Genomic DNA, 27,619 nt, shown 5'->3' on the forward strand with positions numbered 1-27,619 from the left:
TATGGTGGAAGAGTGTGTGTTGTGTAGGGGGTTCTCTTTGTGGCCAAGCCTGGTGCAAGCTGGCTGACCGCAGGGGAATTCATCTTCCCGCCATCCCCTCGGCTCCCGTTTCTGCCGCAGTGCGTGAAAAATCGATGGCGCAAATTGATTCACTCCCGCCGCCGGCAAAGCCCTCCCACCCCACTCCCCCCTTCCCACGGGAACCGTTAATCAATTCCCTCACCAGAAGCTCATAAACAACTGTTCCCTGGAGGGGGAATATGTTGGGGGCTGGGGTTGCAGATGGGAGGGGGAGGAGGCTATGGAGAAAAGACACCCTGCCTTGCCCCACAAATTTGTGTATGGATCAAGAGAGAAATGGGGGCTGGCTGGTTTGGTCTATGAGGCACAAGCCTAAGTGGGGGAGCGGTGCTTGGGCAATTGGGGTGTCATGTGTGTGTCCCTGTGGTGAAATTGATGGATATCTGGACCAATATCCAAACCACGGTGGTAGAGACAGACAGGCCACATTCACACTATATATTAAAAGCGCTATGAGACCACTCTAAACGGTCCCAAAGAATTATGGGACCTGTAGTTCATTAAGGGTGTTGAGAGTTGTTAGGATGTCCCTATTCTCCCCTCCCAGAGCTAAAATTTCCAGAGTTCCCTGAGAATGCCTCCCTTGTTCTCTTAGGATGGCAATGGTGCCCACCTGAGAGGTGCAGGAACTGAGTTCCAGTGAGTTCCAGCTGCAACCCCCCCCCCCCCGCTCAGCACCCTTGGCGAACTGCAACTCCCAAAATTCTTTGGGGGAAGGCCATGAGTGTTTGGAATGGTATCATCACAGTGAATTGAATATATGTTATGGAAAAGATCTTAAGAGACTTCAAACAGCTCAATTGTAGGACCGATTGATTCAAAGGATCATTAGAAAGCGTCCTCAGTGAGCAGCACATGTCAAATAGCAAGGAGTACTTTGTGTGGGAAAGCGCTGGGAAACGAGAACGTTTGGCTATTGTACTAGACCAAAGTCAGGGCTAAGAGTCCTGCTGTTCTGCTCCTGTCTTGTGATGTTTGCAAGGCACACTGTTGCCTCTGGCAAGGATTGAGGAGCCTACGAGCCTGAACTTCAGCCTGCCTCTTCTGGGCTGTTTGGTCCTCGATTAAGTGGGCAAGAATCAAGCGCAACCACAGAGAAGCTGCCAATGTGCTGTATTGTACACTGGACTGCCAATATTCCATATTCTGGGTTTGATTTGTGGCACAGTTGCCCCCAAATCCGAGTACCTCTGGGCTACATCATGCAGAACTGTGACTCCTTGCCCACTTCTGGGGCTTCAGACAACGCTATCTGTCGGGAGAGCCCTCTAGCTGTTGCTAGGCAACACTGAAGTTGTGCCTCTCCCTTCCCCTCTACAACTGGTTGGTAGACCCCCACGGTGATCATGGTCCTCTGTCCCCCTCTAATGGTGGCTACCCACCTGGACAGAGAAACATGGTGCTGCCTCTGTTTCACAGTAGTTTATAAACAGCAAGCTATGGTACCCTATTTCCCTTGGAACGGCCCTCGCTGTGGCCCACTGTCCTTCTGGGTTGCTAGGCCAGACACAGCAATGCTTTCCTTTCTACCCTCTAACTGTGGCTCATCTCGGTCGGTCTCTCTTTCTCTGATCTCCCTACAGCCTCCACAAATCCCTTATCTGGACCCGGGCTCCCAACTCCAGCCGCCGCGATGGCATCTGCGTCACGCCAACCTGCGCCCAGCCTCATTGTGTTCCGTGTGAACGCAGAACGTGGCGGGGGTTGTTTTGGGTGGCGTGAAGAGCTCTGGCCCATCTGCCTCGTGGGGGAGGAATCCTCGCATCTCTCCCCCCCCCCCCGTCGCCCAACAAACCACCTCGCAGTTTCCAAGAGTGTCCCCTCGTTTCTGCGCGCCTGTGCCAGCCTCTTCCTCTCCATCCTGTCCTCCCCTGCCCTCCCCTTACATAAGCTGCACGTGGCGATGTCACCGGCTTGGCCCAGATTTCTTCTGACAGCAAGCGTTTTCCACACGGCTGGGCTTGTGCTGCTGCTGCAGGAGCGGCGGTGGGGGATGGGGACCCCGAGTAACCCCCTTCAACAAAGCAGAATCTGGCTCCCAACCCTTGCCATTCTCCAGTGAGGAGTCGGTTCCTGGGGCTGCGGTGGAACTTGTATGTGTGCTAAAGCAATGTGTGCTTTCCTTCCTGCGATATTGCGATATACAGTGGTACCTCTGGTTACGTACTTAATTCGTTCCGGAGGTCCGTTCTTAACCTGAAACTGTTCTTAACCTGAGGTACCACTTTAGCTAATGGGGCCTCCCGCTTCCGCCGCGCGATTTCTGTTCTCATTCTGAGGTAAAGTTCTTAACCCGAGGTATTATTTATGGGTTAGCGGAGTCTGTAACCTGAAGCGTATGTAATCTGAAGTGTATGTATCCCGAGGTACCACTGTACCCAGATTTGGGGTGTGGGGGATCAGGGCAGGCCCATAGGATAGGAACAGAGAGCGTTTAGAAGGATGCGAGTGCTTTCAAACTACCAACTTCTCCTGCTGCCGCCAAGTCTGATGGGTGGCTGCTTTTAGAGCCGTCACTCATGACTTCGCAGGACGGTAGCAGGAGCAGGTCGGTATCCCTCCCCATATTGCTCCCAGCTGGGCCACGGGCCCCCATGCTGCGAAAGGGGCAGCGGGTGGGCGGGGAGGACTACTGAGGCCCGCCCTCCCCCCCCCCACACTTTTGTGTTCACTCCTTGTCCCTGCAAATCTATTCCAGCTGGATGAATTGTGTTTGGACTCCAGATGGAACCAGGAGTTGCCAGTTGCTGGCGGAAGTCGGCAGGCTGTGTTCCCTGGCTGGCTGGCTGCAGGAGACTTGACAGATAACGTTCGGGGCTGATGCAGTCCTGTACCCCCCTCCAAGGAGCCTCCCCTGCTAGCTTTGGGTTGGTCTCAAGTTCCCATCAGGAAGCTAGAAGAGGATGAGCTGCTGCGGCCAATCAGATAATTTCAGCTCTCTAAGGGGGGATCACTACTATATTCTGGGCTAATTGTGTCAGCCATGTGATCCCAGCCCTTAATTTGAGAGGGAGCAGAGTCGGGGAACTTTTGTGAGTGTCCGGGGGTTACCCCCAGGGTATGAGGAATAATTGTAAGGGGAAAGAAGGGCCTCTGAGCATGTGGAGAGTGCAGTTAAGTATTCATAGCCTACATGGTTGAGGTTAGGAGAAAGGGCCTTCAAGCAGGAGGGAATGGCTTTCAGAGAGGCTTGGGCCCCAACAACCCTCTCTTTTCCCTGCCCAGGATTTGGGATTTTTTTCTGCTGCTAGTGGAAGAATTGTGTGTGAGTGAGAGATAATGAGACAGACTCTGATTGGGATCTATTAACTGTCTGCTTACAGTGATCCCCAAGCAAGTAACATATAGTTTGGTGAGAGTTATCTCGGTCCAGTCGGAGAAAACTGGTTGCTGTGTGCAACCCTTTGTATTACAAATGATGTTTTCTGAGGAAAGACCTTTAAAAAAACAAAACACACCCTAATTTAAACCCTTCACCTTTGCCTCTGTCCAATATCTCCTAGATCACAGGGATGTGCTTGCCCTGGGATTATTGCTGGCAGGGTTGGGAAGGGGCAGCAGCACACACATCTGGCAAACATTTGGACCATTCCTAGATGCTGAGCACATGGTGTTGATGGATGGATGGGCCTGGAGAGAGGCGGCTTGCATTGCAGAAGGGGATATAGTGTATCTGTCTGTCTCTGCTTGTTCATTTGGGATCTCTTTCCCTGCTTCCTGGGAATAAGCCCCATTTCCCCTCCCCCCCAGCTGTTTCTCATCTTGGGAACCCAGTGCAAAAATATGGAGGGTGCAGTCTCTGAGGCAATGGGGTCTTTTCTGTATATTTGTTTCAGTCTCTTAAGATGTACTAAAGCACTCTTTCCTGGTAAGTAAGGCTTCTGGGCTCTTAGAAGGAAACAGAACTCTGTACCAATTTTCACTACAAAGGGAGAAGACAGTGCTCTGCATTCCTTTACTCTTTCCACTGGCATCCGTCACAAAATGGAAGCTAAGTCTGTCACATACCTAAGATCATATTGTTATGGAAATGTTAATCAGTTCGGAATAGCTAACTCATTTTGACTCTCTGTTTGCGATCAGTAACAGAGTTGGGATGCACAAAAATCCACAATTAAGCCTTGTAAATAGCCGCTTGCCTGATCACCTATTGCCAAGTAAGGTGTTCATATAGGGATGATACTCAGGACTGGTTACTTTTAGTGCTACCAAGTCGTTCCTCTGTACTTACATGTGGAATTGCAAATGCGCTTCCATACCTAGGGGGAACATGGTATATTTGTGTGAAAACTTGCCACTATGTTCCATCCAAACTACCAAGTATGAGATACCTGTTTGTGGGGAGCAAGTAGCAATGCAATCATGTTAGTTTATCAGGCTATCCGCTTTAAAATTTGCACTAAAATGCTATTAATTCAAGTGTTCTATTGCAAAAACACCTTAAGATATCTTTAATGTAGGTGAAAAAGCATTTTAGTGCAAATTAAGAGAGATTTAAAACACTACTTAAAAAGTACTTAACCGTTTCCTGAAGTGGCTATAGGCTCAATCACACAAAATGTCACTGCACATGTGAGAAAAGGTTTAAAGCAAAAACAAAAAAATGGAGAGTAGCGCTCAGTTTATTTACATCCGCAGATGTCAGGCTACCATTCCATTCTTTTTTAAATTGACTGGTACAGGTTGTAAAAAGTGTGAGTAAATGAAGAGTGAATATTCCAGAGTAAATGCCTAGTGCAAAAGCACCGGGCAGGGAATCTTTTCTAGAGTGGAAGAGATTTGGTTCCATTCTTCTTCCAGGCAAATTGCTTGGTAGGCAGACTGGCTGGTAAGGTTTGTGGGCTGGGCCAGTAAAGTTTATGGACTTATTTGCTAGTAAAGTCCATATTGGGCTAGTAAAGTCCGTGGCCTTATTTGCAGAACTGCCGTAAACATGCGCAACAGCAGGTCAACCCTCTTACCTTGCTTCTTGACCACACTAATTGGGAGTAGGAGAGCAATTACAGGGTGGAAGAGGCAAGGGACATGCTAAGTGAGAGCTTCGGTATGAAGGCTTAGGAGGAGTGAGAGCCAGGATGGAAGTGCTTTTGCAGCAGAAGACAGCATAGTGTGTTAAAAGGCATGGTGCTGATGGGCATCAGCATTCGCCTTTCCAGAGGCTGATGGTGAGCCAAGAGTCCTCTTCTGCTCCAAGACAGCTCTGTTCCCTCTTGTGGGTGCATGAAGAAGACAAGCCGTTCTTACGGTGGTTGTTCTTCAAAAAAATATTTTTCATTCTTATTGTTTTCGGCAGGGGGTCGGGGTGGTAGTTACTTGAATATAAAACAAGGGCTTTCTGAAGGCAGGAATTCTTTGCAATCTGGATGGGGAGGGCGTGCGGTGGTGGGGGACGGCGTCAGTGTGGGGTGGGGTGGGGTGGGGGTGTTCCAGCAGGCTCTGCTTTCCAGCCAGCTGCCCTCTGCCTGGGCCCCTCTGCTGGCTTCAAAGGGTCCCGGAGGCCCCTTGCTTTGTAGGAAAAGATAAATCTGCCACTCTCCCCTGGCTTCGTTGGGGAAGGAACTTGAAGGCTGGGCTCCATCAAGACTGACAACCCAGCTTGTAGGGGTGGGGTGGGGTGGGGTGGGTTAGCAGGGTCTTTTAATTGGCTGAGGGAAGAGTGGCCCATTCTGCTGGGATCCAGTTGCTTGTGGGGCGAGAAACGGATCGCGAAACCAAGCAAGAGAGAAGAAGCTGAAGGGGGGCAGATCAGTATTGGGTGCAGTAAGTACGCACCAGGGAGGTTAAATTAACAATAGGGACACTATGCCTTCAGGAAGGAGTAGATTCAGAAATTGTACTCTACAGTCTTAATACTGGATACGATCCTAGAAGGATTTGGAGAGTTGCTAAGAGGATGATTAAAGTACATTTAAAAGGCTAGATTAAAATGGCCCATGCCCCTCTGTTAGATAAGCTGGTGCATCTGCCTCTGAGCAATGAGAGAGCCATAATTTAAGAGCATGGCTATTGCAGTTGCCGCTGAAGCCATTTGAACCTGTTTGCTGCGATTTCCGGGTTTGGAGAGTTTTGTGCCAAATCTGAAATCTGTTCTAGGGTGTGCACACTTCAGAATTTCACCTGCAGAAAAGTGGAACTGCAGTCCTGATCTCATGCTTATAGAGACGCGTTTACTCTCAAAGGGGAATCAGACATTTTGAGACCCGTGTGGCTACATACCACGTTTCCTTGTCTGTGTGTTCCCCCCACCCTGCACCGCCACACACAAAAAGTTTTTCCCCTCTTATACCACTGCTTCTTTACAGTAATAATTTCAGGTTCTGCAAGCATGGTGAGTTAGGTCATGTGAAAGCACACTTTGCATGGTTTGAGAGAAAGCACGTGTTGGTCTGATAAGCGCCTGGTCCCTTTAGAACTGGAGATCTGAACTCCAGTGCTCATCCTAGATTGCAAAAATAATATTCAGAATATATGAATGCTGTATCTTTAATAGCAAGAGGATGGGCAAGAGGTTTTTTTTTTAAAAAAAAGGTTGCCTTTGGGTTTTAACACGTGACCATTCCTTAGCAAACAACCCACCATGCCTTCCCTTCCCACTGCTCATTTTAAATATACTCTGATCAATATCACGAAGGAGGAACAGATTTTGAGGAACTCACACTGAGTCAGTGTCAGAGGGCCAAGTGGACAAGTAAGTCCTGCTTCTTAGCCATGTGCTGCTCAAGCCTTTCTAGTGTCCAGAGTTGTCACAATTTGCCATGGTGAACTTTGCTGGTCAACGAATACTGTCCAAGGCACTTGCATGCCACCCCTTGAGCTGAATTTGGCCAGCTGCAAACAGCAGCATGGAAACCTAGAGCAAAGTATGTGGAAAGGCAATTCAGATAGTGTACTAGCTGCAACCAGAGGAAGGAAAAGCAGCCAACTGCAAGAATCATGGCGGTTGCGTATCCTTCTTCTTGTTTCTGCCTTCGTGGGGCACGAGAGGTAAAGGAGGGCACAGCTGTGTGCTCACCCAAGGGGATGAGGAAAGAGTGGGGTTACATGAACCCACAGTTTTCTCTGAAGGGTCTTTGTAGAGTAAACAAGTGTTAGAAAGGGGAATAGAGGGGTTCCCCCATTAGCTACCCAGTACTAACACGTAGCACAGAGGTTGGAGGGCCTAGCCCCCCCACCCCATCTGTCTTGCCTTGAACACATAGGGATATATGGGTTGTCGCTGCCTCCTAGTTGGATCAAGACACACCTTGGCAAGGGTCTTGCGCCTTTCCTGGCAAAGATCTGTGCCTCCCTAGCGACTCCTGTTGTGTACTCCGAAAAACCATTACGCTAGACCTGAATTCCTTCCCAGAACTGGGGAGGGGGAGCAGGGGGAAATTAAACCTAGGAATCCGAGCTCCCAGACCCCATCCCTGTAATGCAGGCAGACCCACTCCGGTTTGCTGGCCACAGGAGCCAAATGGATCTAGCAAAACCCTCCCCTCCCCAATCTTGGAAAAGCATTGCTGTTCCTCATCAAGATGCAAGATGTCCATTTCAGACCATCTCATCTCTGTTTCCTCTCTCTCTCTCCCCCCCACCCTCCCCATCTTGACGCCCAGAAACTCCCGCCTGGGACTCCAGGCCATAAATCAAGCCTGGACTGAAGGGGGGGGGGAGAGACTTCCCCCTCCTGCTTCTCCTCCCCCTCAGATCCATTTCCGGTCCCTTTCTGGCAATTAATATAAATAGACAGCAAGGAGCTTGGCAAAGGAAAATGCAGCCTTTGCCATAGTGTGTGTGTGTGTGTGTGTGTGTGTGTGTATGTGTAACTGGAGTTTTGATTGGGAGGGGGAGTTGCTCCTTATGCAGACAGTTTTCTTCTGCTTCTGGCAAGGACAGCCAGACCCACCCCTTAGTACAAGCTAAGTCTTGGCTTTGGGATAGCTTCAGAGCTAAAGACCCAACAAAATTGATTTCCCATACATACAGTTGTGTTGTTTTTTTTTTTTAAAAAAAGGAAAAACATTGCTTTTGGTTCTGATCATGGGATTATTCCCATTTTGCGGGATCCTAATTAGGTTACCTTTAGGCCCCAAAAGGTTGGTATCTAAACTTTTTTTTAAATGAGGATATAATTTTGAGCTTAGTTGCGTCAGTGCTCATTCCTGGAACATTGTGGTGGAGGGGGAAAAGAGAGACTACCTTTGAGAGCAAGTCTTATTTTCTGCCTGGTTCAAGAGATTCTGCTGTTCATTCTGCTCCCGTGTTTATCAGGCCCAACACTGGGTCATTGGGCAAAGCTAGACACTACCCCAGCGGTAGGGATCCTCAGGCTCCCTCGGGGGCTGATCGGAACCGCCCGAAATCCAGCGCTGATCATCCTCTGTCCCCATAAGCCTCTGTTCTGTGACACACAACTCCTTTGCTCCCAGGCTCTGTCCCATGAGAGTCTGAGCATCAGGTGACCTGGCAATCTCAATAATGTAAGCATTTCCACAACTTTGAGAGCTAGGTACAGTTCTCTCCTATATCTGATAAAATTTCCTTTTTAGAGGAGTGGTGAGGACCCCTTCTTTGGCCATATCAATGACTTGATACAGATGTCCATTGGGCAGCGTTCTGTGAGCTCAGGGGTTTGGCTCCGTCTACTCATTGCAAATGACTGAACTGATCAATATAGTGCAGAGAGATGTGGCAGAATTTCTTGCTCTCAAGTGGAAGCTGATTGGATGGAGTCAACACTAGAGCAATAAATGATGCGGATGCAGCAAGCAACATCCTCTGTGTATCATGGAATCATAGAAATGTAGAGTTGGAAGGGACTACGAGGGCCATTTGGTCCAATGCAGGAATCTTTTGTCCAACATGGGACTGGAACCCACAACTCTGGGATGTATGTTTCAGTTCACAGAAACTTGCAATTAATTGATTAATCAACTTGTGGCATACTGGCAGCTCCCTCACGGCACAGCAGCATCCCTTGACATACAGGTTAGGAATTTTGGGTAAGCAGAGATGGGCATCACAAGTTTCTGGTAGATACCTTGGGACTTGCTGGTTGTTTGGGATTCTGTAAAAAAAACAACCCCACTACGCTGGGCTGAGTGGATTTTCGTCTGCAAGACACTTTTTCTTAAATGTGTGCATAATTCAGGATCGTGTTAACACAAATTAATTATGTCTTAAAGTGTGAAGAGATTCTGAGTATGCACTCTTGCTTTGTAAATTAAAAACCAGTCTTGGGGATTTTATTTTTTAAAAAACAAAGCATGTGGACCACCTAAGACTGAAGTCTGCCATCTCTAGTGTAAGAGCCTTAACTTCTTGGGCTGCAGGGAAATGAATGCTTAAAATAAACGGTTGGAGTTCTCTTAGAAAAAGACGCCACGTGGATTTTAAGCCTGGGCACCATGACCTCAACTGGACTTAATTGAATTCATTTTGATGTTCCTGCACGATTGCGAGCCTACAGCTGTTTCCCAGTGAACCGGGGATAGAGAACAGGTACCTGTTCTGCAGACATATGGCTTTAGTAGAGCTGGGCTTTTAGATTCATTGTTCCTTTAACAGAAACTCATTTCAAAGTTCAGCCTTCCCTTCAGTTACTACCTTCGACAAAATAACCAATATAGTTGGATCTTTTATTTAAAGTTTGTGTGCACTTTGTTGGAGTAATGTTTTGGTTATTTTTACTGCTGGATTTGATTTTTTCCCATGCTTTTATATTATTATTATTATTATTATTATTATTATTATTATTATGCTCCACCTTTCCTCCAAAAGAATGCAAGGTGGCATACACAGTCACTCCTTTTTATCCTTCGAGGTAGGTTGGGCTGAGAGATTGTGACTGCCCCAAGGTTACCCAGAAAGCTTCATGGCTGAGTGGGGGATTTGAACCCTGGTCTCCCAGGCCCCAGTCCAACACCCTAACCACTTTTTTCTTAGGCAATTTGATTTTCTTCTTCTTCTACAAATGCATTATCTGTGCTTCTCCCCAAACAGCTCATACACATGCCATTCACAGGTACCTCACTTTCCAGGATTGCATATAGCTCAGTTGGTAGAGCCTGATACTCTTTGATCTCAGGGTTGTGGGTTTAAGTCCCATGTTGGACAAAAAATTCCTGGGTTGGACTAGATGACCTTTGGAGTCCCTTCTGACTCTGTGGTTACCTTTGCAGCCTAATCCAAAGCAAGGCTCTGCTGTGGAACCTTACATTTTTCATTTTTAAAGAAAAGCCACCCTCAGGCTGCAATCCTATCCTCATGGAATAAGACCAGTTGAGCTCCTTGGGGCTTCCTTTTCATGTAGACATGTATAGGATTGTGTTGTCAGTATCAGAACATGCAGAAGCAGCACAAAAAGTGCAGAGAGCATGTGCGCTTCCTCATTACCAGTGCCACACAGGCGACTTACCTGCGGCACCTCCAGACACTAAGGATGGCTGGAGCTGGTGGGAGTTTGGAGTCTAGCAACATCTGGGAGGGCACAGGTTAGCCACCTTTGCCAGAGGGCATATACCATGGTGGCTATTTCTCACTTTTATAGCTTGTTTAATGCAATAGAGCAGGGGTCAGCAAACTTTTTCAGCAGGGGGCCGGTTCACTGTCCCTCAGACCTTGTGGGGGGCCGGACTATTTTTTTTTGGGGGGGGAGAACAAATTCCTATGCCCCACAAATAACCCAGAGATGCATTTTAAATAAAAGCGTACATTCTACTCATGTAAAAACACCAGGCAAGCCCCACACATAACCCAGAGATGCATTTTAAATAAAAGGACACATTCCACTCATGTAAAAACACGCTGATTCCCGGACCATCCGTGGGCTGGATTTAGAAGGCGATTGGGCTGGATCCGGCCCCCGGGCCTTAGTTTGCCTACCCATTCAATAGAGCAACGTTTATTTAATTATTCAAAACATCCCTGGGTGGAAAAGTTGCTCCTTGTTTTACAGGGAGGGGAAATGGATGCTGAAAGAGGGATTTCCTCCAGTCTACACAGGGAGTCCACAGCAGAGACTGGACTCGTTCGTAGTCCTTCCACATTCAGATCCATCACTCTTGCCGCCCCATCGTTCAATCACAGCTTCGGTTAAGGGAGACAGCCCAGGTCAGAGGGTGTCTCATACCAGTCTCCATGCTGGTGATAATAACAGCACGTTTATCTTCCAAAAACTGTCTCATTCATCCTGCAAAGTAAGCCAGGGCTGTTGTAATTCCCACCCCACACCCCATGTTGGGACAGAAAGGCTGGGACAGAGGCGGGAGATGTGAATGGGGCAGTTATCTGGCTCACAGCTCAGCCTCTTAACAGCTGCCCATCACCTTCCCTGGCACTCCGCTCTTTAGAAATGTTGCGCTCCCTTTCCAGAAGTTGCAAACTCCTTCCTTCTGCGCTCTTTCTCTGGGAGTTAAAGGCGCAGTGCACAGGGCTGCGCTGCGGCGATCCTCGAGAGATCATATCCATATCTCCTCGCGAATCAGGGCAGCGATTCTGCAAATCCCCACCCACCCACGTTACATGAATTAGCCCCGCTGCGGGGCTGACTCCTGAACAGACGCGGGCAAGGCTTGCACCGTGCGCCCCAGCTGTGGGCATGCATTGCAGCCTTCGGAAGCCAGTTCCGCGGAAGCCCGCGAGTGTTGCTTCCGAGTAAGCGCCGCCAGTCTCGGCTGAAAGTTCCGCTCCCCTCTCCCTCCCCGTCTCCCAACAAAGCCGGAGACACTTCAAAGGGTTACTTCTCCTGAACCGCCAAGGGCAGCTCTTCCACCCTACCCCGCCCCCCCGCATTCTCCTCCCTCCCGTCTCCCGCAGCAGCGCCATTGGATGGGAAAATGGAAATAGGCGTGGCCCGGGCCCCCTCGGTCTCCTCCCCCCTCGGTCTCCTATCCCCCTCCCATCCCCGCCCCATCCCTCAGCCCCGCGCTCCAGTGTAAAGTTTCACCCAAGCACATGACTGGCTTTAATGGCTGCTGAGCGCTGGGGCGCGCGCCCTGGCCAGCACAACGTTCCATTGCCTCCTCCCCTTCCTCCTCCCCCCGCTGCTCCGTCCCAGTCCCCGCACGAGCAGGGCTAGCAAGCAGCTCGAGCAAGCAGTTCGGTGCGACTTTGCAAAGCTGGACGCGCAGGGTTGCCTGTCTTTCCTGGTCTTCGCGGGAAGGAAGGCTTCGCTTCTGAGTCTATCGCGCGCAAAAGGGGGGGGGGGGTCGGTGGAGAGTTTCGTACGCGTCCTAGAAGCCGAGAAGACGACCGAGGGGAGAAAAAAAAGGAGACCTGCTTCCAGGTAAGAGATCCAGCGTGAATACCCGCCTCCCTTTCTTTGGCAAACTTTGCTCGGGGTGTGTTTGGGAGACGGTGGGCGTAAAAAGGAGGCTAGCTTGCGTTTTCTTTTATGCGCGTTAAGTTGCGAGAGGGGGCAGGGAGTCTGTCCGTGTCTCTTCTTTCTTTCTTTCTTTTTGGGCTTGTTTGATTCCTGCTAGATTCCGATCGAAGTCTAGGATTACACTGCAAAACCCCAGCCGCTTTCCTCCTCCTCCTCCCTCCTCCTCCTTTCCCAAAGTTGTGTTTTGATTCGGAGAGGATCGCCCGTTTTCTCTCATTCCCCGTCCCCTGGCACCCCCTCCCTCGCCAATGACATCTCTCATCCTCGCGTCACCCCTCTAAACTGCAGCCGTTGCGCTGAAATCGGATGCGCTCCCCAAAGTAATCTTTAAGGGGCACCCTCCTGGCGCAAGTTGCTAAGTCCGGAATTGCTGTCTTAGTTTGGTGAGCAAAGCTGCGGGCCTGATATTTCGGGGTGCCGTTTTGAGGGGTGTGTGTGTGAATTCTTCAATTCCAGTTCCGCACACCCCCATCCTTCTCTCCATGAGGCTGCTTAATAAAACCAACTGTTGCTTCCAGTAGCTCTGGCCAGCTGTCACTGGGGCTGTCCGCTCCCCCCCCCCCACGCCACCGCCTGCGACAAGGGTGGAAGGGAAGAGGTTTCCCTCTGATCCTATAAAGCCTCACGTTCTTCTGGAAACGCACCCCTACCCCCCACCCCATTTTCTATTTCCGTCTCTCCTACTTTGACTTACTTTCTGGAAGAAACGTATGTGTAAATGTGGGGGGGGGGACACACACCCCATGCTCTGGTCAAAGAGGCATCCCGGGGTTTAGGCTGATGGTTCTTCCTGACTTTCTCATCACTAAGTGCTTTTGCAGCATCTCCCATTTAAGGCTTATTTTTTTCTTTTTTTAGAGGGGGGAAGAAGTCTTTGGACGGGTTGCTGCACATTCATTTTTTAAGAAAATCTGTGAGCCGTGTGGATCTTTCTCTCTTTCTGGAGCTTGGAAGAAAAGGCTGATATGTGCTGTGTGCCACGTGTGGGTGTGGTTGGCTCTTCTGGTGCCTTCAGAAGTCAGCTTTGCAGTTCGCTTTATATTATTAGTGGGTGGCAGGGGTGGGGGTGGCAGCAAACCCAACCACCACTTCAGTTTCGCTGCCGCCCCCTTTTCTTTATTTCAAGATAACTGTCGAAAGGAATGCCTTGGGTCGTGCCACCTCCCTCGGCACGATGGCAGTCCCTGTCCTTTGCAGGGAATCTCGGTGTCCAAATAAAAGACGGCAGAGCTAGCGGCATCCGCCTTGCCAAGCTGCCAGCGGTTGGTCGACCCGTGGGTGGAAAAACAAGACCGTGGCTTAGCTTTCAAGAGGACGTTTCCAACTCGGTCTGTGTTTTTGCAAAGTCTGAGCAGTCTTGTGGGTGTGAAATTGGAGCCGTGGCTCTTGCATTTTTGTGCCCAAGTCTCCATAGCTTGGGAGATCCAGTCTTGCGGTGGTGTTGCTGCTGCTGCTGCTGCTGCTGCTTTGGGACTTGGTGGACAGTTGGGGAGTAATTTTTGTGTGCATCTAGTGCCCGATGGGTGGCATTGTGCAGGTCTACAAAGAGCGCGCAAGGTGGCTTTTGCAAAGGGTGTGAAGAATAGCTTCCTTGGTGCCTGGGTGGTGCTTTGTTTTCTTGAGGTGCTCAGCGGTAGGGTGGGAGCCTGAGGCTGGTACCAGTTGGCTGCTTTTCTGTTTTAAAGAAATGAAAGAAACCAGACTCTGGTTGGGTGCTTAGCTGTCATCGGGGAAAAGGTAAACCCTTAAGAAGGGGAGCAGCCATCCATTGAGATGAATTATCAGCTGGCAGGACTTCAAAGTCGGGAGGAAAAAGAAAAGCATGCATAGTGTGTGGACATGCCTGTGCCTTTAAAAAAAATTTTTTTTTTTCTTCTCTGCCAGCCTTGGAACTTTGCTCAACTTGGTTGTCAACTATATAACACATCCTGGTCCCTTGAGAAGTCCAAGTTCTAATCGTGCTGCTTTTCCCTTTCAGCCCTGCGCACTCTTCATTGTTTTTTCTTTCTTTCGTTGCGTATCTTAATAATGATAAAGCTTAGGACGTAGGCAGTGCTTTGGAGCGTTCAAAGTGCTTCAAAGCCATTATCTCTGTGATCCTCCTCGCAGCAGCCCTGTAAAGTCAGTTTTGTACCTATGTGGCAGATGGGACGCAGGAAGAACGGGAGCTTGCCTACCAAATTCTGTCCGGAGATCTGAACCAAAGGCACGTTGCATTCTTAACCACTTTCTGAAGAATCCTTAGGTGGGGGGGGTTTCTTTTGGGGGGGGGTGGGAGCAGAGGGGACAGATCCAGTGGTTGAAGAACCAATACTTCTATCAGGCATGCCAGCTTGCTCTGTCCAAGGTGGGAGATGAGTTTGGAGAGGATTTTCTCCCTTTTCCTTTCTTCCCTTTTTTTGTTTTTAACCCAGACATAGGCAAACTCCGGCCCTCCAGATGTTTGGGACTACAATTCTCATCATCCCTGGCTAACAGGACCAGTGGTCAGTGATGATGGGAATTGTAGTCCCAAACATCTGGAGGGCTGGAGTTTGCCTATGCCAGTTTTAACCTCTCCCTCGTATTGACATTCATTGGGTTGGGAATCACTGGGCCAGCTTCAGGGTTGATGTGTGAATGGTTTTTTTTTTGCCCATTCTGAGGTGCATGTTGGGAATTCAGGGCTTCCCATTGTCTGCTGCCAACACCCAAATCCTATTGTTTGTGCCCGTGAGGTTTTTCCACGCGAGCTCTGGGTGCGAGTTCCGCCCCCTTGATGGCATTCCTTTCCATATGCTAAGTGGCACTCAAACTGCATCTTTAGGTCCCTCCTAATGTAGCTTTACACTACATTCTACAAACTACAGTGGTACCTCGGGTTACATACGCTTCAGGTTACAGACTCCGCTAACCCAGAAATATTACCTTGGGTTAAGAATTTGCTTCAGGATAAGAACAGAAATCGTGCTCTGGCGGTGCGGCGGAAGCAAGAAGCCCCATTAGCTAAAGTGGTGCTTCAGGTTAAGAACAGTTTCAGGTTAAGAACAGACCTTCAGAATGAATTAAGTACTTAACCCGAGGTACCACTGTACATTATAGAGAGCTGTTCTGCTAGTTCTATTCCTCCCCCATCCCGTTCTTCTCTTTAAAAAAAAGCCTTCTTTTCGATTACTTTTCAGATAGTTCAATAGGACCCAGAAGAGTTTGAAACGATATGTGCTGTATTTTTTTATCCCATGTGTGTAGAAGCGATTAAAGCAGTAATCTTCCAGGTTTCAGGGATCTCTTCTCCAGACAGCAATACATTTTGCTTTTTTGTGTTTCGTTCTTTAAATGAAAATGGCCGAAGGGGTGTTCGAAATAAAACGCGTACCAATGGAGCTGTATACAGTAGTGCACATTGCACGAAAACCTTCAGAGTCATATTTGGCTCCTAAGGAAGGGCCTGCATTTAGCTGTCTTGAATATGCGAGACCCCAGTGGGGAAGCAAGTGCCTTTCGAATCAGTGGGGCTTACTTCCTCATAATCCCTTCTGAGATTGCAAAAGAAACCAGCTCCTTGTGTGTTGTGCTGTGTGACCTTGCGGGATCATTTGAGTTAAATGCTCTCAATTTATGCCATCTATGCACTTGGTTCATACCATAAAGGCAAACAAAGAACATGAGGCCATCAAAACAGCCTTGTGGACTGGTATCAAAGGCCCGTCTAGTGAGTCAAGCACTCTTGCTTCCTATGGTGTGGCTAATAGCCAGATACTCCTCGAGGGAGCTCACGAGGAGGGCAAGACTGAGATGGCCATTCCTGTTTGTTCCTGATGCCTTTTGATCTGAGAAATAGTGCTCCTAAAGTTGGATGTTCCATTTTCAGCTTCCACGGGAGGCATAGGAGTGTGAAAATACAAGCCTGCCCAGGCTGCGCAGAAACACAAACCAAATTGGGAATGTCCTCTTGAAAAATAGAAGCCACTGTCTTCCATGATTTTGTCTAATCCTCCTTTTTCTAAAAGGCGTGTTAGTTTGTGGCCTTCGCATGTTGTGGCAATAAAATCCATCAGCTAATTAATTATACGCTGTATGAAGAAACACTTCCTATTGCTCGTCTGACAAGTTTGATTGTGTGTAAAGGATATTATTGGGAAGAGAGGTCCACAACTTCTTTCCAGAAGACCCAATGCCAGAAGATCATATAGGGCTGCATATACACCAAACATTTAAAGTACAGTAGTACCTCTGGTTACGAACTTAATTAGTTCCGGAGGTCCATTCTTAATCTGAAACCGTTCTTAACCTGAGGTACCACTTTAGCTAATGGGGCCTCCTGCTGCCGCTGTGCTGCCAGCGCACAATTTCTGTTCTCATCCTGAGGTAAAAGTTCTTAACCCAAGGTACTACTTCCGGGTTAGCGGAGTCTGTAACCTGAAGTGTTTGTAACCTGAGGTGTTGTAACCCGAGGTTCCACTGTACACTGCATCCCTGCAAAGAATCCTGGGAACTATAGTTTACCCTTCACAGAGCTATGCTTCCCAACTTTCGGGGTTGTTTATGTGCCACCAGCTTCCTGGGTGCAGCATCTCTATCCCCCACCCTCTTTTTCTAATTTTTGTTTAATCAAACAGACAAAAACACCAAGCTAAAGGTAATAATGAAGTCATAAAAGCAGGGAGAATAAAATTACAATATCATAATTTAATAATAATTGTACAAAGCTTGAAAAAGAATAAGTGGCGTAAAATATATTCCATGGTGAAATACAAGGTTCACATTTGTACCAAACATACCAAATAATAACGAATGTTGCCAAATAAACTCAAATTCAGTGAGATTGGTTATATAAATCACAAATGGGCCCCCAAGCAAAAGCAAAGTCGGAGGGGTCTGCCATCTCCCCTGCTGGCACATGTTTTATTCGTCAGGATTTTTTCAGAAATGGCAATGAACATGACTTTTTTGAAACCATAGATCCATAGACTAACAAGATGTGTCCTCGCACCCTTGAGAGATCACTAGGCAAGCGGCAAACAACAGGTACAGAATTAATTATTGAGAAGTAAAGTCAGCACTGGCACTGTCAAAAATGGGTAAGAGGCACAACTTAGTGTCCAAGGTGACCTGCTTGTCGACAATAATACTAATCTCCGTTACATCCTACTTCCAGAACTTGTGTACAAATTTACATCCCCACCACATATGCAAATATGTTCCTTGTGCTTTCCAACCATGCCAGCTTAAGGGGGGTGTGAGCAGATCTTACAATATGAGCTAGTTGGAGTGGGATTTAAAACCAGCCGTAGATGTCTGCTATTTCTCCATGAAGTTTGTATTTGTTGGAATTATTTTTGGTGTGTGGGTGTTTAAACCCTGCCCTTCCTCCATGAAGCTCAAGGTGATACTCTTATCTTTGTCACAAGGCAGGTTAGGCTGAGACGAGGTGGTTTCCCCCAGGGCGGGTGTTGTCATGGTGTGGAGAGCTGTGTCTTTGATTTTCCATGTCTTATTCTAAGTCCACCTATAGCCTGGTCGTATTTTGTGATCGCTGTTCTCTGCAGGTGAAGGGCCTCCTTGCAGGTGCCATCTTATCAGGAGGTCTGTTCCGCACAATATAGGAATCAGGCCTTCAGCGTTGTGGCACCTTCCCTTGGGAATTCGCTCCTGTTCAATATTAGATGAGTGCCATCTCTGTTGTCTTTTCGGCATCTTCTAAAACCCTTCCTCTCCCAACGAGGCTTTTAAGTAGAGATCTTTCCCAGTCTGCATCTGGATTGGAATGGTTTTTGTTTTATATGTTTTGATGGCTGTGTGGTTGCTTCCCTGGGCTCCTTTGGAAGGAAGGTCAGGGTCTTCATTTAATAAACAATGGTAATAATGAGAATGATGGGTTGCATGGGCAAGTGTCTACAGATTCCCGTGTTAATGCCTTCATATGTGCGGGTTTGTTTTTGTCATGTGAGAGGTCTTCGTGACATTGTATTAAGTACTACTGGGTTATTATTTGATCCCGCTTCAACAGATGTTCCCTCCTGCCACATCCCACTGTGTGTGTGTGTAATATCATGATGTGGCTATTGCTGAATTTAAGAATTGAAAGGCAGTGTTGTGTAGTGGTTAGAGCGTCTGACTAGGACCTGGGAGACCAGGGTTCAAATCCCTATTTGGCCCCTGGGTGACTTTGGGCCAGCCACTGCCTCTCAGCTGAACTTAAATCACAGGGCTGTTGTATACACAACACCTTGAGCTCCTTAGAGAAAAGGTGGCATATAAATGTAATAATAAATCAATAGAAACAAAACAAAATAACACCTGCTCATCTCTGCCTGCCAGTGCAGTCCTCCATGTGTCCCGGGAGATGCTGTTTTGCATTCAGAAATCTGACTCTTTCTGGTGGTGCTGTCTGTCGGCCAGAATTCCTATACAGAGGCAATGGGACTGAACCCCTAAGTTCCTCTCTGTTTGTAGTTTGTTCCAGAGACAGCCCTGTCTCTTAGGACCTTTGCTACTCTGTTCCCTCCCATATGCAGATCTGAAAGGGGATACCCCATGAATGAGCAGGCAGTGTAAACAGTGAGGCAAGGAAAAGAGCTATGAGGTAGGACCCGTGAGAGGAACGTTGGGCTTCCCTGCCTTTAAATAGGGATTGGGGTGAGGTTCCTCTGGGCGCGTCCATCTGCTTGGGTGTAGTGTAAGGGGAAATAATTCTTCTTTAGCTTTGGGAGGTTCTAGAACAGGGGTGCAGAACCTGGTGGCGTCCATATGTTGTTGGACTGCAGCTCCTGTCATATCTTGACCGTTGGCCCTGCTGGCTGGGGCTGATGAGAATTGGAGTCCAGCAACATCTTCCCTGTTCCTGGTTTAGGAGGCACTTTACTCCCATGCCAACCTGCCAGTTTCATAAGATTATTTGCTGAAGCCCATCTCAAATTTGAGGTAAGAAGCAACAAAGAACAATGAGGGCTTTTGCGGGGGGGGGGGGGGCAGAAATACCCACACCTGTGGAATGCACTTTTCTTAATGAGATTTGCCTAGCATGGCTATCTTTTAGACATCCCTTTTTATTTACACAGGGATTTTAATATTTTCAGTCAGCTTGGTACTAGTCTGTTTTTTTTTTAAAAAAAGGTTTGATTGGCTGCTTCTGCTTTGGTGAATGTGTTTTATTGTATTGCTTATTTTTTATGTTTTGTACAACACCCTGAAATCTGATACAGCGAAAGGTGCCATAAAAATATAAAAAAAATGGCAGAGGGGGGCTTTGCCCGTCTGAGCGGCACACTCAAAACAATGTCTGTGGCTTGGTTCTCGTTGAGACAGGAAACCCGTGTCTAGGAGGGTGGCCACTTAACGCTGCCTCAACAAAGAGGAAATGTGTCATACACACACAAAAAAGAGGACACGGATTTGCCTGGAGTTTGCATGTGCTAATGTGGGTGCAAATTTGTTTGTTTGTGTCAATATACCTTACCTGTTAATCAAAAATCAGCACTAAGGTGGTTCCTGCCCTTCAGTTTGCAGTCTAGTAAATCTAGGCTGTGAATCTAAATCAAATAATGTAGAGATAAGTACCACAATTTAAATACAGATGCAGCACATCTCACCACAGCAGGGAAGCCCGTGATGAGCTGATTCGGTCTACTCACTGGTTGCTGACTGGGTAACTTCAAGGCCCCCTTCTGCTCTCGCTTCTTCAGGCTATTTAACTTTGAAATGGACTTGGACTTGGACCACATTTACACCAAAGGCCTTACCATGTGAAGAGTGGGCAACATGGCCACCTAGGCTGTTGTTCTTCATTCTGCAAGTGGAGGGGATCATGACACAGTATTCCTTCATGAGGAAGCCAGTGGTGGTTGGTGCCCATTGGGGCAGAATGCCCGGAGGCCAACAGTAGGGGGAGCCAGAGCCAATGTCCAGCAGAGCCAGAGAACTCTAGTTTTGTCCCCATACTCTTCCCTGCAGAGTTCTGCAAGGACAACACGGAGATTGAGGAGAAGGAAGCAGACAAGCAGAAGTAAGCTGACCCAGGGAACTGGGTGAGGGCAGACTGAGGCTGGTGCGGCTGCCACCACTACTTCTCCTCCTCCTCCTCCTTTTCCTCCTACTCCTTCTATGGAAAAGAGCATCAATCAAATGAAGACATCTTTGAACTGAAACACATCATGACATCTGCTCCTTTAAGGGCTTGGTGCAGTGTTAGAAACTCATAGAAGCTATTCTCCAAAGGGCACCTTAAACCTAGGTTGCTGTTGCCACAACAGAATGTCTGGGCCCTGTCTCTCCCCCCCCCCATGTTGTTTATTATTCATTTCATTTCTATGCCGCTTTACATTTTAAAGAAATTCAAAGCGGTTTACAACGCATTAAAACATCAAATTAAACAATCCAGAATAAAACAAGTTCAAGCTGTGAGGAAAATATTTCAGATCCTTCTCTAAGTGGCATTTTGCTGTCTCCATATTTATTTACTTACTTAATTTATATAGCTGCCCCATAGCAGAGCTACTGTAGGAAGCTAGTGTGGTGTAGTGGTTAGAGTGTCAGACTTGGACCTGAGAGACCAGGGTTCAAATCCCCACTTGGTCATGAAGCTCACTGGGTAACTTTGGGCCAGCCACAGCCTCCTAATCTACCTCACAGTGTTGTTGTACTCTCTGGGAGAAAAAGGTGGGATAAAAATGCAATAACTAAAGCTCTTCTGCTTAAGAAAGCTGGAGGGCCCAGCCATTTGCCAACCTGCCACCCACAGAACAGAGCTACACGTTGTCGCAGTTGGACCCTTCCAGGTGCAAAACCACACCTGGCACCTGAGGAATTTATCCAACCATTCATAGCAATCCCCACCCTTCAGCCAGTCCTGAATAATGAGGACCCACTGAAACGCTGTTCACATAATTATGTGGGTCTCTACTCGGGGGGACAGGCCACATACTGTCTCCTTCCCATTCGCATTGAACTTGTGAGCCAGCTGCTGTGTGGCAACTTCCGCAATTTCTTGAAGCCCTGAAATCTGTGGCTGAGCTCATTGTGGTTGCCAGCTGAGTTCTGCAAGCTGCTGGGTCACATGATGCATCACTCACCCAAGCGGAGAAACCCCCTGTGGGTGTGCAAAAATAAATAAATATATGTATGCACATATTAAAAGCGACCCCAGTTTTGTTTACGTGGACCAAATTTGAGTTGCCTGAAGGATCCATCCCAACAGGGCAAGGTGACAGATTAGAACAACCTTCCCCAGCCTGGTGCCCTCTGGCCATGCTGGTCCAAAACGTAGAAAGAGCGACAGGTTGGGAAGGCGGGATTAGAGTATGGTCAAAGCATGATGGTCAAAGCAGCCCCTCGGTCCAATAAGGTCGTAATTTTTGATTCAAGCAATTTTCATCATCGTTTGAACTAAAAAGGAAGAAGAAGCCTTAATTCATAGGACGTTTCTTTCAGCATGCCCTTTTGTGTTAAAAATATTAAGACAGTACATCACACAAGTGTCTTTAACGGGGGCTCAGTTGCATAAGAGCAGCATTGAGCTCCCATCATTTTTGTTTGTTTGTGAAAGGTACAATGGAACGGCATCTCTCCTTGACACAGTTTCCATTTTCTTGTTCTAACTTAGCCTGTTTCAAAACAATCCCAAGCATGTGTCAACCAAGTTCTAAATGCAGATTTCTTAAAAATATAAAAATAGCATTTTTCAAAGCCCTTTTATGTTCTTTGAAACCTGCCTGTGGGAGATCGTAGCTGTTCCCATTTTACAGACTGAGGGTGGAAAGAGTGCAATGACTTGCTCGAAGCCCAAGAAAGAGTATTTAGCAGAGGTGACCCCCTAGGGTAGTGATGGCCAAACTTGGCCCTCCAGCTGTTTTGGGACTATAATTCCCTCCATCCCTGACCACTGGTCCTGTTAGCTAGGGATGATGGGAGCTGTAGTCCCAAAACAGCTGGAGGGCCAAGTTTGGCCATCACTACCCTAGGGCTTCTAGATCCTGCAGCTCCAGGAATACTTTTGTGCATTTTTCAATCCATCCTGTGGGATTTGTTGGAATGAGGTCTCTGTGCTGCTCCTAGAAGCCGATTCTCTTGCTGTCTCCTCTGTTCTGTGGAGCATGGGTTGGTCCCTGCTGAGCTTACCTTTCATCTGAGTTGCCCATTCTTCTGTTTGCTTAGATCAAGGGTTGCCAACCTTTTTGGACCACACACAGAGACATCCTGATGCTGTTTCTGTCAATAACAACAACAGGGAACATTCCTGCATACCAGGAAATATATACAAGGTGAACACGCCACGCTTACTCTCACTCTCACTTCATTTTGAAGGTACCTGCACATTTTGCCCCATAACTTTCTTTTCATGTGGACTAGAGACTTACTCCCCACCCCCCAAAAAAGAATGCTCAGAGTTTGGGCCACTTGCAAAGGAGCACCAGTGAAAACCTTTTTGGCTTTTAATGCTGGCTGGGGCCAATGGGAGATTGGGAGCCAACAACACCTGCAGTGCCAGAGGCTTCCCATCCCTGCTTTTAAACTCGGAGGAGCAGGAAATTCATTCCTTTTATTTGTATGCTGCTTTTCCAGCAGCATACAAATATGCTCAAAGCGGCTTAAGGCAAAGGAAACGGGAATGCATTTCGAAACCCAAGTGCTGCAAAAACAGTTTCACAATAACAGCAAAATAATGCAATAACAAATATAATAGCATACCAAAAAACAACATTTCAGAATTATAAATATAGCAAGATAACATAAACAGCATCTAGCATCCGATAGCAAACACAACAGGGGAGTTTTACAGTTTCACCTTGGTCCTAGAAAAACCCCTCCTTTGATGTTGTTCACAGTTCCCTCTCCTGCAGCAGCAGCTTCTTATACGGCTTCCAAGGGCAAAGGGTGGGGTAGCTGGAAACGTTCATAGAATTGTAGAGTTGGAAGGGACCCAAGGGTCATCTAGTCCAACCCCCTACAATGCAGGAACCTTTGAGTCTCATGCTCTACCAACTGAGCTATGGCGGTAAGGGGGCGGGAGAGGGAATAACCAGATTGGTCCAAGCCCCTTCAGAGACCCAGGCAGGTCCCTGCCTTCCCATTTCGTGGCATTAGACCTCTGCAGCTGTGAATGGAGTCCAAAGTTCTATGTGCTTTCAGATCAGTTGTATTCTGCTTTTACTCATTTCCCCTGTCTCTGGGATTTTAAAAATAAGAAGCCTAATGCCTCACTTGCTTCCACTACATCAGGGATGGGGAGTGTTCCCCCCCCCCATGTTGTTTTGCTTCAACTCCCATCACCCCTGAGTCAGAGCCTTACAAACATCTGGAGGTTTGCAGTTTCTTCATCCCTAAGCTCACTTCTTTTGCAGAACTGGGGACTTTGGTGATTGCTTTTGAACTACAATAGCCACGACAACAGGGAAAGCAATTGGTTACTTCCCCTTTTTAAAATAAAAAAACCAATTTGATGTTGTTCACAGTTCCCTCTCCTGCAGCAGCAGCTTCTTATACGGCTTCCAAGGGCAAAGGGTGGGGTAGCTGGAAACGTTCATAGAATTGTAGAGTTGGAAGGGACCCAAGGGTCATCTAGTCCAACCCCCTACAATGCAGGAACCTTTGAGTCTCATGCTCTACCAACTGAGCTATGGCGGTAAGGGGGCGGGGGAGGGAATAACCAGATTGGTCCAAGCCCCTTCAGAGACCCAGGCAGGTCCCTGCCTTCCCATTTCGTGGCATTAGACCTCTGCAGCTGTGAATGGAGTCCAAAGTTCTATGTGCTTTCAGATCAGTTGTATTCTGCTTTTACTCATTTCCCCTGTCTCTGGGATTTTAAAAATAAGAAGCCTAATGCCTCACTTGCTTCCACTACATCAGGGATGGGGAGTGTTCCCCCCCCCCATGTTGTTTTGCTTCAACTCCCATCACCCCTGAGTCAGAGCCTTACAAACATCTGGAGGTTTGCAGTTTCTTCATCCCTAAGCTCACTTCTTTTGCAGAACTGGGGACTTTGGTGATTGCTTTTGAACTACAATAGCCACGACAACAGGGAAAGCAATTGGTTACTTCCCTTTTTTAAAATAAAAAAAACCCACACCGAAAGACACGCGCAAACACACTCAAAACAGCTATTGCCTTTGCGGCTGTCTGTTGATAGGGTTACAGTGACAACAACGAAAAGGAACGCTTGTTGGGTGCCCTTGAGTGTGTGTGTGCACATGGGCCTTGGGCCTCAGCGGAAGAGAAGGGCCAGGACAACTTGGCACTCCCTGCTGCATGTAAGCAGGTTGGTGCTTTGCACAATCTCCTTCGTTGTCAACTACCCAGCTGTGCAACGCATCCAGCACAACTTGTTGAGTTCTCAGTGGGTCAGTTGAGGCGGCAATGGGCGATCCCCCACCTTGTGGTTTTGTGGTCTGCCTTGAAACCATGAGACAGCGAGAGCGAGAATGGATTTGTGGGGAAAGCTTTTGCTGTTGGGTTTTTTTGCCTTCTTAAACACTGTTCCCGATAAAAGGCACCTAGCCACTGTGAATTTGGCTGGAAAGGGGATGAAAGCCCCTGGCTTGACTCAGTGGGGTTAGGGGCAGTAGAATTCCTGGGTTCTCTTCCCTGTGTTAGTTGTGCAGAGCCCACCCAGCTCTTCCATCAGTCTGGGGAAAGTGTCGTTCCAAGTCCCTGGAAATGTAGGCAGGCAAGGAAAATGGCTGGCACTGGGAACTGGGACTGAAGGTCAGCGTCTGCGACTCTTTGCACAAGGGGCGAGCTAAGAATAGCGGAGTCCTGACGTCATGGTCTCTTTAGCGGAGGCCTTTTCCAGCCCTTGGCTGGGTACCTGCCTGGCACTTCCAGGCCTGATGGCAACAGGGAGTTGGGAAAGGATGCTGTGTGACTGTGGTGGTGTAGGAAGTGTTAACTGTTAATAGCTCTGGTCAATCCTCTCCTTGGACGATCCAAGACAGGGAGACCGTTAATGCTTTGTTTGGCTGTCTTAAGTGAAAGTGGTTTTGTGCCATTGTTTCAGCATGTGCCACTTACCAGGAAAAAAGCCCGTACTGACTTTTAGTCGCCTCTGCCCATGGCCAAGTTGATTTTAAGTATGCCCTTGCCCCTTAATTAGACTTTCAAGCACACCACTGCGAACTAGTGGAGATGTCCTGAAAACCAGACCCAGCCTGGATTCACCCTGCCAACAGCGCCATCTCCAGCTTGGGGTGGGGTGTTTGGACAACATGGTCTAAAAAGCCCCTACATCTAATAGTGGAGTGGAAGAAATTGCAAGCCAAGAGAGCATCGCAAGAGACCTTGGGGGATGCATTTTAGCCTTCTGCAAGACTGGCAGTAGTGTGAGCCTGGTCATGTTGCATTGTGCCCTGAGCACTCTGGTGCCATTGCAAAACTTCCGTGGCTAGCATATTTATTTAATAGATTTATATCCCACCTCTCCACGCAGTGACTGAGGTGGCCATTACCAGTGGCACAGGCCCTGGCTCAGTTGGAGTGAGTTGCTTTGGGTTGCCCTGGGCAAGATAAAGCAACTAACAAATTTAATTACCATATTTTTCCGTGTATAAGACTAGGTTTTTTTTTACCAAAAAAAAAAAAAAGGTTTAAAATAGGGGGCATCTTATACATGGGGGCGTCTTATACATGGAAAAATATGGTAATTAATAATGCTTCTGTTCAGGCCAGTCCCCTTGCCAAGTGAGAACCAGGCAGGTGGACCATTTAACAAAGTTTCCTGGCAGTTGACTAGATTTTCTGACCTCTGGTGCTGCTGGCGATGGCTGGCTAGGCTTAGGATGGGCTAATGATCTTATTGAGGCCGCTGTTCGTTGAAAATGACCAAATGAGTAGGGTTGTGTTTAAGAGGGCCAGATCCCACAGTTCTTAAAAGCCGTTTGTTTCCGGACTTAGACAGGTTTCCTTGTTGTTTGAGTAGGACAGCTTTCCCCAACCTAGTGCCCTCCAGACCACAACTCCCACCAGCCCCCTGCCAGCATGGTCAATGTCCAGGGAGGGTGGGAAGGCAAGGGATGTAGGGGGGGCACCAGGTTATGAGAGTCTGGAGTAGGGTATTCTCCACCCCTCTTCTCAAGAGTGGGCTGCCCAGTTCTAGGGGGAAAGATGACTTCTAGAACAGTTTAGGGGGTTCCCAGCTATGGTCTGTGAATTTCATTTGGGTAGTCCCCATGTGAAAAACACAGAATTTTGAATCCTATCAAATTCAAATGGTAATTCAGCAACATACTTGTGCATATTCAGCTCTAGGTGCTTGGTAATTTTATATATTTTTTATTTTAAAAAGGTGAAAAGGGGGTGGACGTCTAGGAAAAAAAGACATCGGCAATCTCACCTGCCGTTGCACCCAATGCGTTTTGACAATACATGACTTTGGTTTCAGGTGAAATCCCTGCAACTTACCGGTAATCCCCACCCCCAAGTTGCAAGCTTTCTGTATAAGAAGCAATAAAAAAGCAATTGGAACTCATGCTGTGCCTAGCACAGAGCATTACAATTGCTACAACAGGTGGTGGTGGGGAATGTAACATAGTCCTCCAAGAGACTCAGGAATGTTCATGTGGACAGTGGAGGAGAATGTTTGGGAACCCCCATCTGAAAATACAGAGCAAAGGGGAACTCTGGGAAATCCCCGTATCAGCATCACAGGAAGTCAACACAAGGGTATTCTCCCGTTCCTAGACAAGTGGAGGAGTGAGATATTTGTCCTTGAGAAACTCCGGCTAAAATACATTGTATTGCTTTCTGTAAAACAAACAACAGAAATGGAGGAGGAGTAAAACTCTTGCTCTGCTCCTCAAAAATGATAATTCATTGGTGTGTGAACTGCCTAATAAGTTCTGATTAAATTTTTAACAATCACTGAGTACTCAGTGATTTCTTGATTAGAAATCTTGTTGTGTTGTTATGCACATGCTTTCCTCCCCCCCCCCGCCTGTATTTTAAATTTCATTTTCAAATATATTCCGTGTTAAAGGAAAGGAAAAAGCTCGTGAGTGGACCAAATCATGTTGGTGTCTCTTGATCTAGGAAAGTAGCCAGATTAGCTTGCATATTCTATCTGCTTTTCTCCTCCCCTGCCTTTTTTTTTAAATAAAAAGAAAAGACAATGAGAAGGGAAAATATGCATGAGAGAGTTTGTGTGCAGGTTTGCTGCTGTTTGCGAAGGACTCTCTTCTCCTCCACCCCACCTCCAGTTTATTG

The 27,619-nt window shown here is 47.6% G+C and overlaps 1 protein-coding gene across 2 annotated transcripts in view; it reads left to right on the forward strand.

The window, feature by feature from the left end:
- RARA (retinoic acid receptor alpha) overlaps positions 1-27,619 on the forward strand; it is a 186,876-nt gene that overhangs the window by 16,907 nt on the left and 142,350 nt on the right. The window contains exon 1 of one of the 2 annotated variants that reach the window (XM_081838029.1): positions 12,100-12,349. The exons of the other annotated variant lie outside the window; for it this stretch is intronic. The gene's annotated coding sequence lies outside the window, so the exon portion shown is untranslated. Of the gene's footprint in view, positions 1-12,099; positions 12,350-27,619 lie in introns of those variants that run through there. 2 annotated transcript variants of the gene reach the window in all.

The sequence above is a fragment of the Podarcis erhardii genome (genome assembly GCF_964252035.2).
Source record: "Podarcis erhardii genome assembly, chromosome: 13".
In the NCBI taxonomy this organism is placed as follows: domain Eukaryota; kingdom Metazoa; phylum Chordata; class Lepidosauria; order Squamata; family Lacertidae; genus Podarcis; species Podarcis erhardii.